This window comes from Amblyraja radiata, chromosome 17, assembly GCF_010909765.2.
Source record: "Amblyraja radiata isolate CabotCenter1 chromosome 17, sAmbRad1.1.pri, whole genome shotgun sequence".
NCBI classification, from domain to species: Eukaryota; Metazoa; Chordata; class Chondrichthyes; order Rajiformes; family Rajidae; genus Amblyraja; species Amblyraja radiata.
Genome location: NC_045972.1, coordinates 15544932 through 15563038, shown reverse-complemented (window position 1 = coordinate 15563038; position 18107 = coordinate 15544932).

Sequence of the window (18107 nt, the reverse complement as noted above, 5' to 3'; positions counted from 1 at the left end):
GCAAAACAGAGCGGTCTGCAATCAGCAGCTCATTATTCCTTATCTGGTGGAACAGCTTTGTTGACATTACGTTCACTTTTGCCCCCGTGTCAAGTTTAGCAGAGAAGGACTTATTGTTTACAGTTATGTTCACAGAAGGATCGGGGAGGCGAGATCGGCTGTGGAGGAGAGTGTAAATACTTACATCTCCCGTGGAATAGCTGAGCTCAGAGTCGGGGGCAGCGTCAACAGAGGGCTGCGAATCCATCTCGCTATCAACTTGCAGAAGGTTGTTTAGGAGTTGTCTGGGAGCTGAGGGCACTTTCTCACGGGAACGGCAGGCAGCTGCAAAATGGTTTCTTCTCCCGCAGAAATTGCAGGTCTTCCCAAGGGCTGGGCACTGTGATTCTGTGGAGTGCACGTAGTTGCAGTTTGGACACATTTTAGATCTCGGGTCCCGGGTTGTACGAGCGGGCCGCGGTGGAGGGCGAAAGTTGTCCTTCATCCGTCGCTGTCCAGCAACACCAGTTAGATTTATGGCTCGGTTGTCCGAACCCCTCTGTCCATGAGGAGGGGTGACCACTTCGGCAATGCGGCACGCATGCATTGCCTGAGTCAGGGTTAGGTCAGGCCGTTGCAGCAGGTCGGCGCGCAGCTTCTGATCAATCATGCCAGTGACGAGAATGTCTCTGGTGAGCTGGTCGCGCATGGTTTCAAATCGGCACCGCTGGGCAAGGTGCCGCAGGTCGGCAAGGAAGCATTCAACAGGTTCATCCGGCTGTTGCTTGCGTGAGAAGAACCTGGCCCGCTCCAGTATACGGTTGGAGGGCAGGTCGCATATCTCGGCGAACTTGCGCAAAAGACATACCGGGTCGTCGGCCGATTCAGCTGGCTCGACCGGCTGGTCGTTGTCATCCAGGACCGCTGGTTCATAGACAAAGGCTTGAGCTCTCTTCATTGCGTCGGGACCGTCCAGGTTGAGCAGGAGTGATGCTTTGACCGCGGCTGGGTCGTTCCGGTGCGCAATATTAACGTAGTGAGTGTAGTCCATCACAAAAGTCGACCATCGCTCCGCAATGTCAGCGTCGAAGACAAGGGGAGATGGCTTTCGGCATGAGGATGCCATATCGAGGGAGACCCAACACTGGGCACTAACGGGGACAAAATAAATGAAAACCGGTAAACGGGAAACGCGAGTTTTAAACTTCTGACGCCATGTAAAGGAGTGATTGCTGACACACTGTAACCTTTACTGGTAGTTTATTATAGCACATGGCACACACGTCCCAGCACTGACTGCATCCAGCCTTCAGGCGTACTGGGACCTAGTGGGAGGAACAAAGGGAGGATACTACAGTTATACTAATATGATGGGGCGTGGTTAGTGGTGATGAGGTAGCTACATTATAGGTTGCATGCATAAACCATCTACAGTCAGGAAATGGTGTTGGGTAAAGTGTTGGGATTGAAGGCAGATAAATCCCCAGGGCCTGATGGTCTGCATCTCAGAGTACTCAAGGAGGCAGCCCTAGAAATCGTGGATGCATTGGTGATCATTTTCCAATGTTCTCTCGACTCTGGATCAGTTCCGGTGGACTGGAGGGTAGCCAATATACCCGTAGTCCGGATCGAACCCGGGTCTCCGGCGCCGCATTCGCTGTAAGGCAGCAACTCTACCGCTGTGTCACTATGATTCCAATAATCTTGGTTTTGAATGAACTTAATAACTAAGACTCCACAGGCTACCAGGACAGAGAACTCTAAAAAATCACCACCTTCTGAGTGACGACATTTCTCCACACATTAGTCCAAATGAACCTCTGTTTGTTTTAAATATCTGACCCCTGGTTCTAGACACCTCTGTCACAGTAAAATTCTCCCTGCTTCCCAGTGCATTGAACACTGCAAGAAATCTGCAGACCACTTTAGAATATAGAGATACCGTGCAGAAACAGGCCCTTCGGTCTACCATGTCCGCATCGACCAGCGATCACCCCATACACTAACATTATCCTACACACCAAGGATTTTTTTTTTACCGAAGCCAATTAAGCTACAAACTTGTACGTCTCATAATTTGGGAGGAAACTGGAGCACCCGGAGAAAACCCACGTGGTCACAGGGAGAATGTACAAACTCCGTACAGACAGCGCTCCTAGTCAGGATTGTACCCGGGTCCCCGTCGCTGTAAGGCAGCAACTCTACTGCTGTGCCATTATGCCATCCCTTGACTACTGTTATTTTATTTTCCATTTCTAGATCTTTTTAGCATGCTTCAAAGACAAAATTCATTTAGTTGGAGTTAAAAAATGATAAATGTATGATTGCACTGTTGTAATTTCTAGAGTATCATTGGTGGTAAAGATAAAAGAGCAGCAAATTTGTCAGGAAAATACAGAGATGTGCAGAATGCAAAATGGGGGCTTTAACCACCAGGCTGCAGACTGTGAAGGTTATAATACAACGAGCAGAGATGGGTGGAATTTTTGAAGTGTGTTCAGTGGAACTTTGTAATACATTTCAGGCCGCGTGAGGAAGGGAGCATTACTGGATGGTTCTGTGATGTATATCGGCCCAGACGGAGCAGATGGGAAACATTTAGGGAACAGTGTAGTTGGGAATGGCTGTGGGAATGAATACGGTCTACTTCAACACAAAGCAACCATTTGAAGAAAGACCAATTTCAGTTGCGAACTGATGTGCCCTGGATAAATATCAATCAAAGACTTTCAACTGGACTTCCGGTGGCTGCTATGAAGCAGTGAAGGCAGCTGCACTGAGCTCTCCTCCAGACAAATCGTGTTTAAAGTCGACTCCCATGCCAGGATCGAGTTAAAATTTTTTATCAGGTTTGCTGAACGTCGAGGGTACTGACTCCATCAAACGGTACCGGTGGATTTGGGATTTAAAACGATCTTATCGTAAAAACTGGATGAGAAAGAGAAGAGGTCAGAGAGGACCCAAGAAGACTACAATCAGTTTCCAGCTCCAAAAAGCTCTGGATGAGCTTGAAACCACCCCGGAACTCACTTTTGAAAGTTTGGAAGAGGAGCTGGAACCTCAACAACCTACAAGCGATATGGCTGCGAGAAGTGATACAAAGGAGAAAGAAATGAAAAGCTGGGAAGAAACGGTAAGAGCTAATATTCTTAAAGACATTACTAAAGATCTTCAGAAGCAATTTGCCAAAATGAATTCTACAATTCAGAACAACTTCTCCACTATGGAGGGCAATCTTTCTAAGAAAATTGATAATAGCTGCGGCGAAGTAAAAGAGCTTTATGTAGCCCTGAACCAGCAGTTTAAAGATTTGGAGTCCAGCACTGCGATGGAATTGGAAAGGATGCAGAGAGAATATAACAATAAACATGACACCCTGCTGAAGCAATTAACAGACTCGGAAAAATTGATGGAAGAGATGGATGGTGAAATGGAACAGATGAGCCAAGAAATACAAGGTCTGAAAAAACAACACGATACGAATTGGGAGCTAACGAATAAACTGAATGAGAAATGTCAAGATTTAGAGGCCAGGTCAAGGAGGCAAAATCTGAGAATAGTAGGAGTTAAAGAGGGTGCTGAACACGGCCTTCAAATGCGTGATTTTATTACTAATCTACTAAAGATGTTTTCAAACTTCCAGAAAAACCAAAGATAGATCTGGCTCATCGAGTGGGTCGCTTCCAAAAACATGATAATGCTAAACCAAGGCAAATTATTGTAAAGTTCCTGGATATTTCAACTTTGGAAACTCTATTAAAGAAGATAACCTATGGAGAAAATCTTACATTTGCTGATAATATCGTAAGATTCTACAGGGATTATCCTCGGGAAATTTTGGCAAAAAGACGCGAGTTTAAAAGGGCAAGCAGTATTTTATATGGACATTCTGAAGTTCGTTATGGCGTGATCTATCCAGCGAAAATGCTAATTACGTTTAAGGGCAAGCAACGCTCATTCACGGACCCGGACTCTGCTTGCAAATACGCCCAGGAGATTTTAAACAAAATTCAAGGAGGAACAGAATAATAGACATTTTATCTGTGGAACTTTGTTTTTTCTGTTTCAATTAAGACACTAGAACGCTTCAGACGGTTACCAGACAGGCTTATCTGGCAAGAATGTGTTGTTCAATAACAGAGGCCGAATTAAACTTCTGAACTGAAAGCACAGATGGAAGCTCAAGGTCGCAAGCTCGTCACCAAACCCCTCAACACGGAGAACTATGAGACCGTCTCCTTTTGAAATGGCCATGATATGAGGCATCTGTTCCACACTATATGACCTATTATTTATACATATAACTAACTAATTAACCACTTATACGCAATAAACTCAACTAACGTTAAAGGCGTAATGTACTATACTAACACGACTAACTATATAGCAGGAAGGATGGGGGAGGTTAGACATATATTTTAAAGACTAAATACTAATTATGAATTAATTAACATACAGGTAAATGAAAAGTGTAATTATTGACGAGGTACTTTAACCCATAATTTCTTTTATTTTAATCCAAATCTTCTACCTTCCCTTTTATTTTATTCTATTTTAAACTGTTCAGCGATTAATTGACGTGATATGATAATTTTGGTAACAATTAGAGGGAACCGACTAACGTTGGGTCAAATTCTAATAGGGGGATAAGGCCCAGTGCATAATCTCATCGACGGAGGTCAATTTAAAAACAAACCTAGCTACCTTAGGTGGCTTGTTTGTAATTTATCGCTTTTTTGATAAATTACATTCACTTTTTTTGTTTATTCACAATTATGTGTTGTATGACTTAATAATTTTTAGGTACACTTTATTTTATGTTTTTCTCTTTCCCTTAATTATGTTTAATAGTGTCAGGAGGTAAAACTACTGTAGAAATTATGAAGGACAACTCTGGATTCGGGATTCCGAGGTACTTGGCTGCATCACATGAATCATACAGTCGGGTAATAATAGCCAATGCAAGATAATAGTCGAATAAATATCGGAGGTCTCACCTTCTGTAGTTGGAACATCAGAGGTGCGAATGAGCCAATTAAGAGGGGTAAAATTCTGGCACAATTAAAATCATTAAATATGGATATTGCTTTCCTACAAGAGACACATTTGAAACAACAAACTCAGATCAGATTAAGGGCAAATTGGATAGGTCAAACCTATTACTCCTCATTCACCTCTAAAGCAAGAGGCACGGCCATTATAATTCGGAAGGGTATACCTTTTAAATTAAAGAAATCTATATCTGATAAAGAGGGAAGATATGTTATAGTCACGGGAGAAATTTACAATACACCATTAACTATGATAAATATTTACGCGCCAAATTTTGATAAACCACAATTTTTTAGGAAAATAATAGATTTAATCGCAGAGCATAATTATCAAAATTTAATAATGGGGGAGATTTTAACTGTGTTATAGATCCATACTTAGATAAATCAATAAAGCTAGGGAAGCGTCTTGTTAAAACTAAGACCTGTGAATTTTTAAATACTTATATAAAAAATAATAACATAGCTGATGTTTGGAGAATAGCAAATCCAAGTGGTAGGGAATACTCATTTTATTCTTCAGTTCACAAAACTTATTCGCGAATTGACTATTTTTTATTGGACACAAAATTAATCCCGTATACGAATAAACCATCATATCAGAATAGTATTATTTCTGATCATTCACCATTGACTTTTATACTTAAAATTGAGGGAATGCCGAGTATAAAACCTTTTTGGAGATTCAATGTACATATATTAAATAACCCGCAGGGTTATGAGTATATAAAAGAACAAATAAAACTTTTTTTCGAAATAAATGACATACCGGGTATTTCTGCACCGCTATTATGGGAAACCTTCAAGGCATATATTCGCGGTGTCATAATTTCTTACCAAAATTTTCAAAATAAGGAAAATAAAAGAGAACTTCAGCGGATAGAACAGAAAATAAAATTACTAGAACTGGACAATGCAACTGACCCAACCATAAATAAACATAATAAGATAACTTTATTGAAATATAAAGTCAATAGAATACTATCGGCTGGAGTAATAAGATTATTCCAAATTACAAAACAAGCACACTTCGAATTTGGGGATAAGCCACATAAATTACTTGCGAGGCAACTGAAGCAACGAGAAAAGGAAAAAACTATTACTAAAATTAAATCGGATAAGGGTGAGTTTTTAACACTGCCTAAGGATATTAATAAGAGGTTTGCCCAATTTTATCACAATTTATATACATCTAAAATAAATACAGATGTAAGTAAAATTACAAATTTTTTAGATAATTGCAAGCTCCCAAAATTGGATAGTTCAGAACAAGAGCAATTAGGAGCACGGATTACTAATGAAGAAATAAAACAAATAATAAACTCACTGAAAAATGCGAAGACAGTTTTAGTAATGAATTTTATAAAAGATTTCAGGAGTCAATTGTACCAAGATTATTCAATTTATATACGCAGGCTTATACTGAAAATAAACTACCAGAAACCCTAGCAGAAGCAACAATAACACTTATACCAAAAAAAGATAAAGATTTAGATGAACCGGGTTCTTATAGAGCTATTTCACTTCTAAATTCGGATCAGAAAATTTTAGCAAAGATTCTAGCTAGAAGGCTAAATAATTATATTAACAATTTAATAAATACGGATCAAACGGGATTTATACCCAAAAGACAATCATTTAATAATTTGAGAAGGCTTTTCAATATAATGTACTCTCATAATGAGGACAATGAAGATATTTCAGTTGTCACGCTGGATGCAGAGAAGGCATTTGATCAAGTAGAATGGCAGTATTTATACAAGGTACTCCAAAAATTCAATATGTGAGAGAATTTTAGTAGATGGGTTAAACTACTTTACGATAGACCTACGGCAAGAATACTAACTAACAATACGCTATCTCCAAAATTTTACTTATCAAGGGGTAATAGGCAAGGGTGTGCCTTATCACCATTGCTATTTGCCCTTATGATAGAACCGTTGGCCGAAAAGATTAGAAATCACCCAAATATTCACGGATATAACACTAAGGACTCAAAGAATAAAATTTCACTATATGCTGATGATATCCTTTTATATATTACTAATACACAAACGAGTATACCCACCTTATTAACACTAATTGAGGAATTTGGCTCTTTTTCAGGATATAGAATAAATTTGAATAAAAGCGAAATTATGTCTTTAAAACCACAGGATTCGAGACACTTACTAAAATTCCCCTTCAAAATTGCAACAGAAATATTCAAGTATCTGGGTATTCAAATTACGAGAAGACACAAATCATTATTTAGTGCCAATTTTATACCACTATTAAATAAACTGAATGATATGATTAAATTTTGGAAAACGCTTCCGCTCTCATTGATAGGTAGAATTAACGCTATAAAAATGACTTTCTTACCACAATTAATATATTTGTTTCAAGCGATTCCAATATATATTCCAAAATATTTTTTCAAAAAACTAGATTCCACTATCACTAATTTTATATGGGATTACAAAACACATAGAATTCAACGAAAGCATTTGTGCAAATCTAAAGAAGATGGGGGTTTATTATTACCTAACTTTATGTATTACTACTGGGCAGTGCATATTAAGAACATAATGTACTGGCTGGATAGTTCCACTCAGCAGTTGGAGTGGATAAGAATGGAGAAAGAGGAGTGCTATCCGCACGATATAGGAACGATCCTGCTCTCACCGATAAAATTGAATAGTATAATATATAAGAAGAACCCAATTATTCAAAATATAATAAGAATTTGGAAACAAATAAAAGTATCCATGAAATTAAATAATTTATCAGTACTAACCCCACTATTGAACAACCCCGCATTCAAACCTTCTCTCATCGACAACACATATCAACAATGGGATAGACTGGGGATTAGGAAAGTAGGGGATATGTATGAATTGGGCAAACTGTTATCATTTCAACAATTAAAATTTAAATTTAAATTGAAGGATAATCAATATTTTAAATATATACAGGTATGTGACTTTATGAAGAAATATACACATAGATTTCAAACTATATTTTTAGACCCTTTAGAAGAAGCAATGAATATTAAGGCTGATTCGCAAAAATTAATATCATATTTTTATAATAATATATTATATAGAGAATCACCCTCAACAGAAGCACTAAGGGAAGATTGGGAACATGAGCTAATGATAAAGATCTCGAAGGATAGATGGGAAAAGTATTTGATGAATACACATAACTGTTCTATTAATGCAAGACATAATTTAATTCAATTCAAATTATTACATAGACTATATTATTCAAAAACGAGGTTGAATAAATTTTATCCAAAAGTCTCTCCCAGATGCGATAAATGTTTGTTTCAAAACACTAATATAACACATTCATTTGTAGGATGTACAAAGTTGAATACATTTTGGAGTGATATATTTGATATATTTACAAAGCTCTTCAAGTCAAGAATAGAACCCAAAATGGAATGGATTATATTTGGAATAATAGGAGAAGATACCAATTTAAATAAAGACAAAAATGTTTTTTTTAATTATGGGTTAATAATTGGAAAGAAATTGATACTTAAATTTTGGAAAAATACAACCATACCAACTGTTAAAATGTGGATTAGGAATATGATGGACATAGCACGCCTTGAAGAAATGAGACTCCGACTAATAGATGATTATGACCAATTCTTAAGGAGTCGGTCTCATCGACTTTTTGGAATCATGTGATGCAGCGGTACCATAAGGATTGCTGATTTAAGTTCATGACGTGGATAGATCTACATCTCCGAATACAGATTTGAAAAATTCTCTTTTAAGGGGCCTTTTCTTCTATTTCTACTTTCCACTTTTTCTTTTTTAAATTTTTTTTAATTTATTTTTATTTTTTATATACACACTTCACGTTTTTCTACTCTCTACCATCTATTTTTCCACTTTTTCCCCTTTCTATTGTTTTCTTTTTCTTGTCTTGCTTACTTCCTTCTCATAACATAAAACTAGAGGTTGTACATAGAATGGATTACGGTATGACATAGTTGGCACCTAAAATTAGGTTCCACTGTACTGTTTTGTACTGTAAAATTTAATAAAATAAAATAAACAAAAAAAAAAACCACAAAAAAAAAAGACTTTCAACTGCCTTTAAGGAGAAGATGGTTCAGGTACGGTTGAGTTCTGTATACATTAGTATATATCAGTGCAACGGACTGAAGAAGGGTCCCGACACAAAACGTTGCCTATCTATGTTGTCCGGAGATGCTGCCTGACCCACTGAGTTACTCCAGCACTTTGTGTCCATTTATGTAAACCAGCATCTGCAGTTCCTTGCTTCTAGTACATATCCCTCTGATAGAGGTAGATAGAACTCCTGTTATATTTACAACTGCTGATTGAGATCCTCCCTTAATTTATTTATTCCCACATTCACTTTTCCTGAATGTATGCTTTCAGTCTGTTGCGATTTTTTTGTAGAATCCTCCCTTATGAAATAGTTTCATAACCTCCCAATCCCCCAACCTCCCAAAGGCTTGGCACATAGATACTTGAAATATAAAAAGATGAAAAGAGTAATAAATAAAGCACGACAAATTTACTGGAAAAAGAAGATAAAAACAAAATATTCTCTGAATAAGAAGTTAGACCCAAAAAGCTGGACAGCATCTCTGGAGGTCAGACAGTATCTCTGGAGAAAAGGAATAGGTGACGTTTCGGTTCGTAACCCTTCTTCAGACCTTTGAATAAGTCTGATCGCTGTATGGTCTCTTGGTATGGACAGCATTATAAAAAGCAATGTAAATAAAAAGAATGCAATAAACAATAGACAATGCCCAAACTCTAGATTAATATTTAATACTTTCCTGAAAGAATAAAACATGGGGAAATATCCATTGAAATCTTATTACTGCAATGAGTTAATGGAATAAATCGAAACAATAAATGGAGTCTGTCACCTATGAGGAAAACAAATAAATTCAGGTCACGCTAGTTATTGAGCCTTGAATCTTCATCATCATGTGGCTCCTGCACACATAAACTCACTCAGCTGAACCTTCAAAGAGCATCGAAAGCAATCTCTTTCACTTTCGCTACACTGCCTTCATTGAAGTTTAAAAAAAAAACTGAACACAATGTAAATGAAAAGAAGCTTGAAATAAAATAATGAGGCCCGATACCGAGTCTTGGACACTTTTTTTTAATTTATTCATGTTTTTAGGATATTGGATTCACAAATTCCTCTTGAGAAGATGGTCAGGAGACTGAAAGTGACGGTGCTGCCTTTGTAGTCTTTAGTAGTGGATGTTGTGGATTTGGTAGGTCGTGATCTAAGCAAATAACTTGTGTCTATTTTGTAGATTATAGACGCAGTCATTATTGAGATGAAATGAAGGTTTGGGTGATAAATAGTGGGCTGTTTTGTCTTGGATGGTGTCTATCTTCTTGAGTGTTGTTAAAACCACACTCACCAAAGCCAGGTATTCCATCATGCTGCCACGAGGAACTGCAGATGCTGGAATCTTGCATTGAGCACAATGTGCTGGGGTAACTGGCTCCCCTGCCACCTACAGACCTGGTGGCCCACGCCACCCCCCACACTCCACCCCCTCAGCTCGCTTCACCTCCCTGTCCGCTTACAGACCCAGCTCCCGCCGCCACTGCCACCGCCAACCCGTACCCGCAGTCCAGCTGCCAGTGGGCCGTGACCATTGGCTCCGTCGATCCTCGCATCTCCCCCCGGCCGCCAGCAGGCTGGGACCGTCAACTCAACTGGATTCCAAGCCTAATTGCAGATCAAGAAGGTCACGACCCGAAACCTATCCATGTTTACTTCAAGAGCACAGGCTTCCTTCCAGAAACAAAGGACAATAACTTCTCCCAGTAAAAGCGGAGTAATTTATTAAGAAAAATCAGTGAAAATATGAGTTATATATTCGCAATATAGTAAACCCTCGTTTTAACAGGTGTCCACTCCATGTTTTCCAGAGATGCTGCCTGACCTGCTGAGTTACTTCAGCACTTTGTGTCCTTTTGTGCATTAACCAGCATCTGCAGTTGTTTGGTTCTACGACTTATAAAATGATCAAGCTTACTTGGTTATTGCGGACAATCGGCAATAACGGACACTATTCCCCCTCCTATGGTGCATTAAAACAAGGATGTACTGTATTTAGATTACGTGCATAAATTCAATATCACTTACTTACAATGATGTGGTCGCCAAGCTTGATTGAACAGGATCATCAAATGGAATTAGTCAAACTAACAATGAAAACAGGCTCAATTAACATTCCAGAGACTTAGTCATTCACCCGCAGTAATTGTGCTTTAATTTACACTTTTTCAACTTCTGAAATCTTTACTAAACCGTCACTTATAATGACATTTGAAGCTATTGCAATGTTCACTGCAAAAGCCAATTCTCTGTACCAGATCCATATTTTTGTTTTGCAAAAGAGGAATGTTAATGCTTTTCACATGAGTTACACTTGTGGTGCAAGGGAGATTAGGATTCAGAGATATATCTTCCTGCAGTCCCTGATGTCTTCTTAAAGAATTTCCTTTGTAGTGAACTCATGGTCCATCAGTTTAGCATTAAAACTAACAACCTCTTCAGCCGGCAAATTAAACTTCATAGATTTAGCAGAAAGAATATTCAAACTACTTAACATTCAAGGTAAGTGTTTTATTAAAAAGTTCAAGCAAGCTATAAATCACGAAAGAGTTGGAGAGGAAGTACTTGTTAACCATATTGAGATGTCTTGTGCTGGCTATGAATTAGATTAAAGAACCACAACCTTTCAATAGACAATAGGTGCAGGATTAGGCCATTCGGCCCTTCGAGCCAGCACCGTTATTCAATGTGATCATGCCTTCTCCCCATATCCCCTGACTCCTCTATCTTTAAGAGCTCTATCTAACTCTCTCTTGAAAGCATCTAGAGAACCAGCCTCCAATGCCTTCTGAGGCAGAGAATTCCACAGACTCACAACTCTCTGTGTGAAAATGTTTTTCCTCATCTCCGTTCTAAACCCCTTATTCGTAAACTGTGCCCCCTGGTTCTGGATTCCCCCAACTTCGGGAACATGTTTCCTGCCTCTAGCATGTCCAAACCCTTAATTATCTTATATGTTTCAATAAGATCCCCTCTCATCATTCTAAATTCCAGAGTATTCTAGCACAGCCACTCCATTCTATCAACATATGACAGTCCTTCCATCCCAGGAATTAACCTGTTGAACCCACGCTGCACTCCCTCAATAGCAAGACGTCCTTCCTCAAATTTGGAGACCAAAACTGCACACAATACTCCGGGTGTGGTCTCACTAGGACCCTGTACAACTGCAGAAGGACAGTCTCCTTGCTCCTATGCTCAACTCCTTTTGTTATGAAGGCCATTCGCTTTCTTCACTGCCTGCTGTACCTGCATGCTTCCTTTCCTTCTTGATATTAAGATTAGTTTTGGGCACCATGTTATAGGAAATATATTGTCAAGCTGGAAAGGGTGCAGAGAACATTTATGAGGATGTTGCCAGGACTCAAAGGTCTGAGCTACAGGGATCAGTGGAGCAGGCTAGGACTCTATTCCTTGGAGTTCAAGAGGATGAGGGGTGATCTTATAGAGGTGTACAAAATCATTGGAGGAATAGATTGAGTCTCTTGCCCAGAGTAGGGGAATCAAGAACCAGAGGACATAGGTTTAATGTGAGGCGGGGAGGGAGATTTAATAGGAACCTGAGGGGTAACCTTTTTGCACAAAGAGTGGTGGATATATGGAATGAGCTGTCAGAGGAGATAGTTAAATCACAACGTTTAAGAAACATTTAGACAGGTACATGGATAGGGTAGGTTTAGAGGGATATGGACCAAATTGATAATATAAGGTGGTGGCACTAGTGTCATTAGGACATATTGGTCAGTATGTGCAAGTTGGGCTGAAGGGCCTGTTTCCTTGCTGTAGGACTCTATAACTCCATGACTCTAATATTTAGTAGGAAAGCAAGATTATACCTACCAGGGAAAAAAGTCCAGGTAGGCTCACTTTTCCAGAGAAAATTTGAAATCTTATGCTCAACTTGAAATCTTATGTTTGCCTTTGTTTTACTTGTTTACAAATGGTGGATCAGCATGGACATTGGTAGGAAAAATAATCTATAGACAATTGTGCTTGAGAAAATGTTACTGGGCTGAGTTTTGAAACCATCCCAGTTCTTTTAGAGAGTATATTTCAACTGTGCTCTTTTGTATAGAATTTTAGTTACGGTGAAAGAATATTGAGAAATTGGATGGTTTGTGACTTGGTCTTTTAATGGTGTTTCCATGTTTTTTAGAGATATTCTCTAGAGAGCCTAACACAGGATGTGCCATTTCAAAATTTCAGAAAATATCCCTCTGTGAGGAAATATTTGCAGAACATTGGTAATTTAGAATCACCGTTCTCTTCCCACAAAATACTATCAGAATAAATTACTAATTGCCAAAATTGGATGAGTATATAAGAAGTTTAGACAATGGTTCCTTCCAGTACATCTTCAGGATAGTACCTGGATAGTACCATGAATTAGAGAAATGAATGTGATCAATATCGGGATCTGCATGAAACCATCATAAAACTCAAATGCATGTTAAGTACCTAGCCGATACCAGCATTTACAAATAAAGATAAGGACTGTTTCTGTTACTTTATGTTTAGCTGCAGACAACAATATAAAACATCTACTACGAGGGTTGTAAACACATCTTAGGGAAAGATTGTCTCCTATGCATCAAATACATTGCTCACTACTACACTCAGATAAACTCAATTTAATTCTGAAGTGATTTGATTTGGTAAAATTGTATGGAGAGGATAGGTTTAGAGGGTTATGGGTCAAACTCAGGCAGGCAGTAGAGTTGCTGCCTTACAGCGCCAAGAGACCCGGGTTCAATCCTGACTATGGGTGTTGCCTGCACAGAGTTTGTACGTTCTCCCTGTGACTGTGTGAGTTTGTCTCTTCTCACTGCTACCATCAGGCAGGATAGACAGAAGTCTAAACCCCCACACGACCAGTTTCAAGAACATTTACTTTCCTACAACTATCAGGTTCTTGAACCAACTGTGTAAGATGGATGTGCAGATGCTGGTTTAAACCAAAGATAGACACAAAAAGCTAGAGTAACTCAGCGGGTCAGATGCTGTCTGATCTGCTGAGTTACTCCAGCTTTTTGTGTCCATCTTCTTGCACAACCCTTTTCCTACCTCAACAATGGAACACTACGGGCCACCTCTTGCACCACCATTATTTTTCTCATTGCGTATTTTAGCATGAATGTCTGGGGTACTTTGCATGATCGTTTTCTTATTCACAGTAGAATTTATTTGTAATTTATGTATAACTTAGATTTCTATATGTTGTCCAAGTCTTCCTGCCAGATTTTGCTTCCTGCACGATTTTTATTGTGCCTATCTCTCATCATATTAGTGCAAATGACAATGAAGTAAACTTAACTTGAATGGGAGATGGCTTTAATAAAGTATCATTGCATCCTGGACTCTGCGCCAGAGAGCCTCTTCCTCTGCTGTTTACTCATTGCAATTCTATTTTGTTGGTTTGTATTGCGAAATGGGTTTCAACCAAGGGGGACGGGGGGTGGGGGGGGGGGGGGGTGGGGGAGGAAGCAAACTACAATATGGGTCAAATTGGGTATTCATCTGGAAACAAAATGCACAAACCTCCTTAAACCACTTCTCATAATCATCTTCTGGGACATTCTTTGCTACCATTTATTCTGTGACATGTCACTCAAAGGTGATGAAATTACTCATACTGTTTGCAAATGCATTACACAGTTGGAAAACTGTGTTACTGAACTTTCGTTTCCCCAAATATCCAGGCTATTCACTCAATTATATCCCTAATTTTTTTTACAGCCGCTACACTCTAGCCACCTGGGGACAACAGTTATATGATTTATTGAACCGTTTTCCTTCAGTAAGTGCAGCAGTGCACATACAAAGCAGAGAAGGTCTGTGATGGAGTTTAAACAGTCATTTCACATGTGGAGAATCTCACATCAGGGAGTTGTATGCTCAATTGAGTTAAAACTAGTTTAGAACATAACTCAGAATTTTGTTATAAATCATTTACATGCAGAAGTTATTACAGTGACATTTACTGACCCTTTAACTAAAATGAAATATTTAAATTAACCTCCATTGATTTTTACATATAGTGTTCTGATTTAAACAGTGCACGATTGTATTTTTGACTTGGAAAAGGATTTTGAATGCGTTTTTTTTTTTTTTGCCCTTTTCTGCACAAACTCCTTTTCGGTACCACAAGGCTAATGTGGTATTTTTAAATTTGAGGAATATTTGGAGAACATATGGTAGAATTAGCAACAGGTCCATTCTGTGGGCTTGGAGACCTAAGTAGATGTTGATGGTGATTGTTTGTCAGGAGACCTCACAGAATACATGTAGTCAGTAGGATTGAATTATTTAACAATTACTAATCTGTCTCCAGGTAGATTGTTCTGGCTGAACAAGGACAGTTTTGACAGAAAACCAGTCAGGCATGTGAGATTCTGAAATTTCTCATTCTAATCTGTGACATAATCACAGGTATATTGCTAACTTGTGTAAGACTGTTCTAGATTTGCTTGATCGGCTTAGTTCACCAAAATGCTTGAGCCCCTTACATATTATTTTGACTTTGCACAACTTTTTTTCTCTAGTAAACATCTTTCAAAGAGAAAGAGTCCAACAGTTTTACACACGTTTCTTCAACTGACATCTTGTCTTCATCTTCAAGGTCAGAGGCAGTGCTACATTTTAATTTCACGTTTAAAAAAAAAAACCATACAGACATTAACAGCCCACATGGATTCTGCAGTGATATAACCATCGTAAAGTTAATTACTGGGAACAAGTAAAACTTGAAAATGAACACGTGATTTTCATTCTTTCCCTTCCAATTGTGAGGACTTGTGGGACTAGTGTAGATGGGACATGTTAGTCAGTGTGGGCAAGTTGGGCCGAAGGGCCTGTTTCCACACTGCATGACTCTAATTGTGAAGACTAAATATCCTGATTCATATGTGATACTCAACTTAACACAGCAATACCGTAAGTCTTAATAGGTCACAATTCAGCATTAGTTTACTTTCATGGCACAGGATATTGTTAAAAGTTAACAGAACATTGTAGTGGCAGATTATTATATCGTTCAAGAGATCACACCGTTATCTCTCTAGCCACTCTGGAGACCACATGGCTTTAGGAGTATGTCGTTTCGAGACACATGCAAGCTTCTCCACGTTCTTCAGCTCAAAGCTTCTCAACAGATGAATCTTCATAACACAGTCTTTTGATTAATAGTTTCTTTATTGTTGAAGAAAAACAATAAGATATTCATCCGACCTTCTTCTTTTACTCGTAAATTTTAAACTTCATCAAACTTCAGCTTATTGCTTAGAAACGTTAGAAAACATCCCATGGACAAAAAGTTAAACCTCCGCCACGGTCCTCCGAACTAAACTAACTCCCTAACAGCTTCTGCGCAAGAAGCCCAGCAGCAAACACACCACTGATTACATTAAAAATCCCACCCACATAATTACGGACAGACTAAAATTTAAAGACAAATGCCATAATTAAAGACACAAAATAAAGCCAAAAGGCCACTACAAACGTTTTTCATTCTATATATTAAGTATCTTGATAGTTTGTTCACAGTATATCTTCTGTGTCAACACTGACAGCAAGTCATTATGGAACGGTAATGTATGTTTCTATGATAGCGCTGCTGTCTTTAAGAGACAGATGGACCTATACAGTGATCAATTATGTATACACTAGAGCAAAGGATAAGAAGTCATCAGCTAGGGCATAAATATAGTGATGGATTGCTCATGCTCTTTTTCCTTTGAGAGAGCAGGTTGGATTTTCGCTGAGCAATACCTCCATTGCACTGAACCAAGAAATACTGGGGAAACTTAGCAGATCAGGCTGCATCAGTGGAAAGAAAAAGAAGAGTTAATACTTCAGAACAACACCCTGCAGCCGAACTAGGAAGGAGAGAAAACGGGAATGTTTTGCAGGCAGGAATAGATAGGACAAAACGTTGGACCAGGATTACCACGGTGCGATGTTGTTGATGATGTTGAAGATACTAGCTGGTTGACAGCTTAATGAAGGCAGTCTGAGAGAGGGAGTGACAGAGAGAAAGAGAGAAAACAATAAATGGTGATGAAAAAGTTACAAAATGCCAGTTATAATCAAAAGCATAGTCCAGTAGTGTCAGTAATGAGAAAAAGAAGTGAATATGAGAGATAGATAACTTGCAGCAGAACTGGATCGTTGTGATACAGCCAGAGAAATTGAATTAGCAGAATTTTTTTGATTCGGTATTAAGTTCCAATGGGTACAATAAGCCCATTTGGAAGATGTTCCTCAAACTTAGGTTGGGTTTCATTGGAGTAGTGCAGGAAGCCAAAAGTAAGTAGGTCAGAGTATTAGTGGGATGGAGAATTAAAGTGACAGGTGATTAGAAGCTCAGGATTATCCTTGTGGACTGAATGAAGGTACTTTAGAAAGCCTTCCTAAAGTCACAGAGTCAAGGATCTATACAACATGAACACAGGCTCTTCCCCCCAACTTTCCCACACTGTCCAACATGCCCCATCTATTCTAGTCCCACCTGCCCACATTTGGCCCATATCCCTCTAAACCTATCCTAACCATGTACCAATCCAAATGTCTCCTAAACGTTATGATAGCACCAGCCTCCGGCAGCTCGTTCCATACACCCTCGACCCTTTGTGTAAAAAAAGATCCCCCTCGAGTGTCTATTAAATCTTCCCCTTCTCACTTTAAACCTAGTCCTCTGGTTCTTGAACCCCCTACTCTGGGCAAAAGACTCCGTACATTTACCTGATCTATTACTCTCGTGATTTTGTCCACCTCTATAAGATCACCCTCATCCTCCCGCGCTCCAAGGAATAGAAACATAGAAACATAGAAAATAGGTGCAGGAGTAGGCCATTCGGCCCTTCGAGCCTGCACCGCCAATCAATATGATCATGGCTGAATGGCGGTGCAGGCTCGAAGGGCCGAATGGCCTTCTCCTGCACCTATTTTCTAATG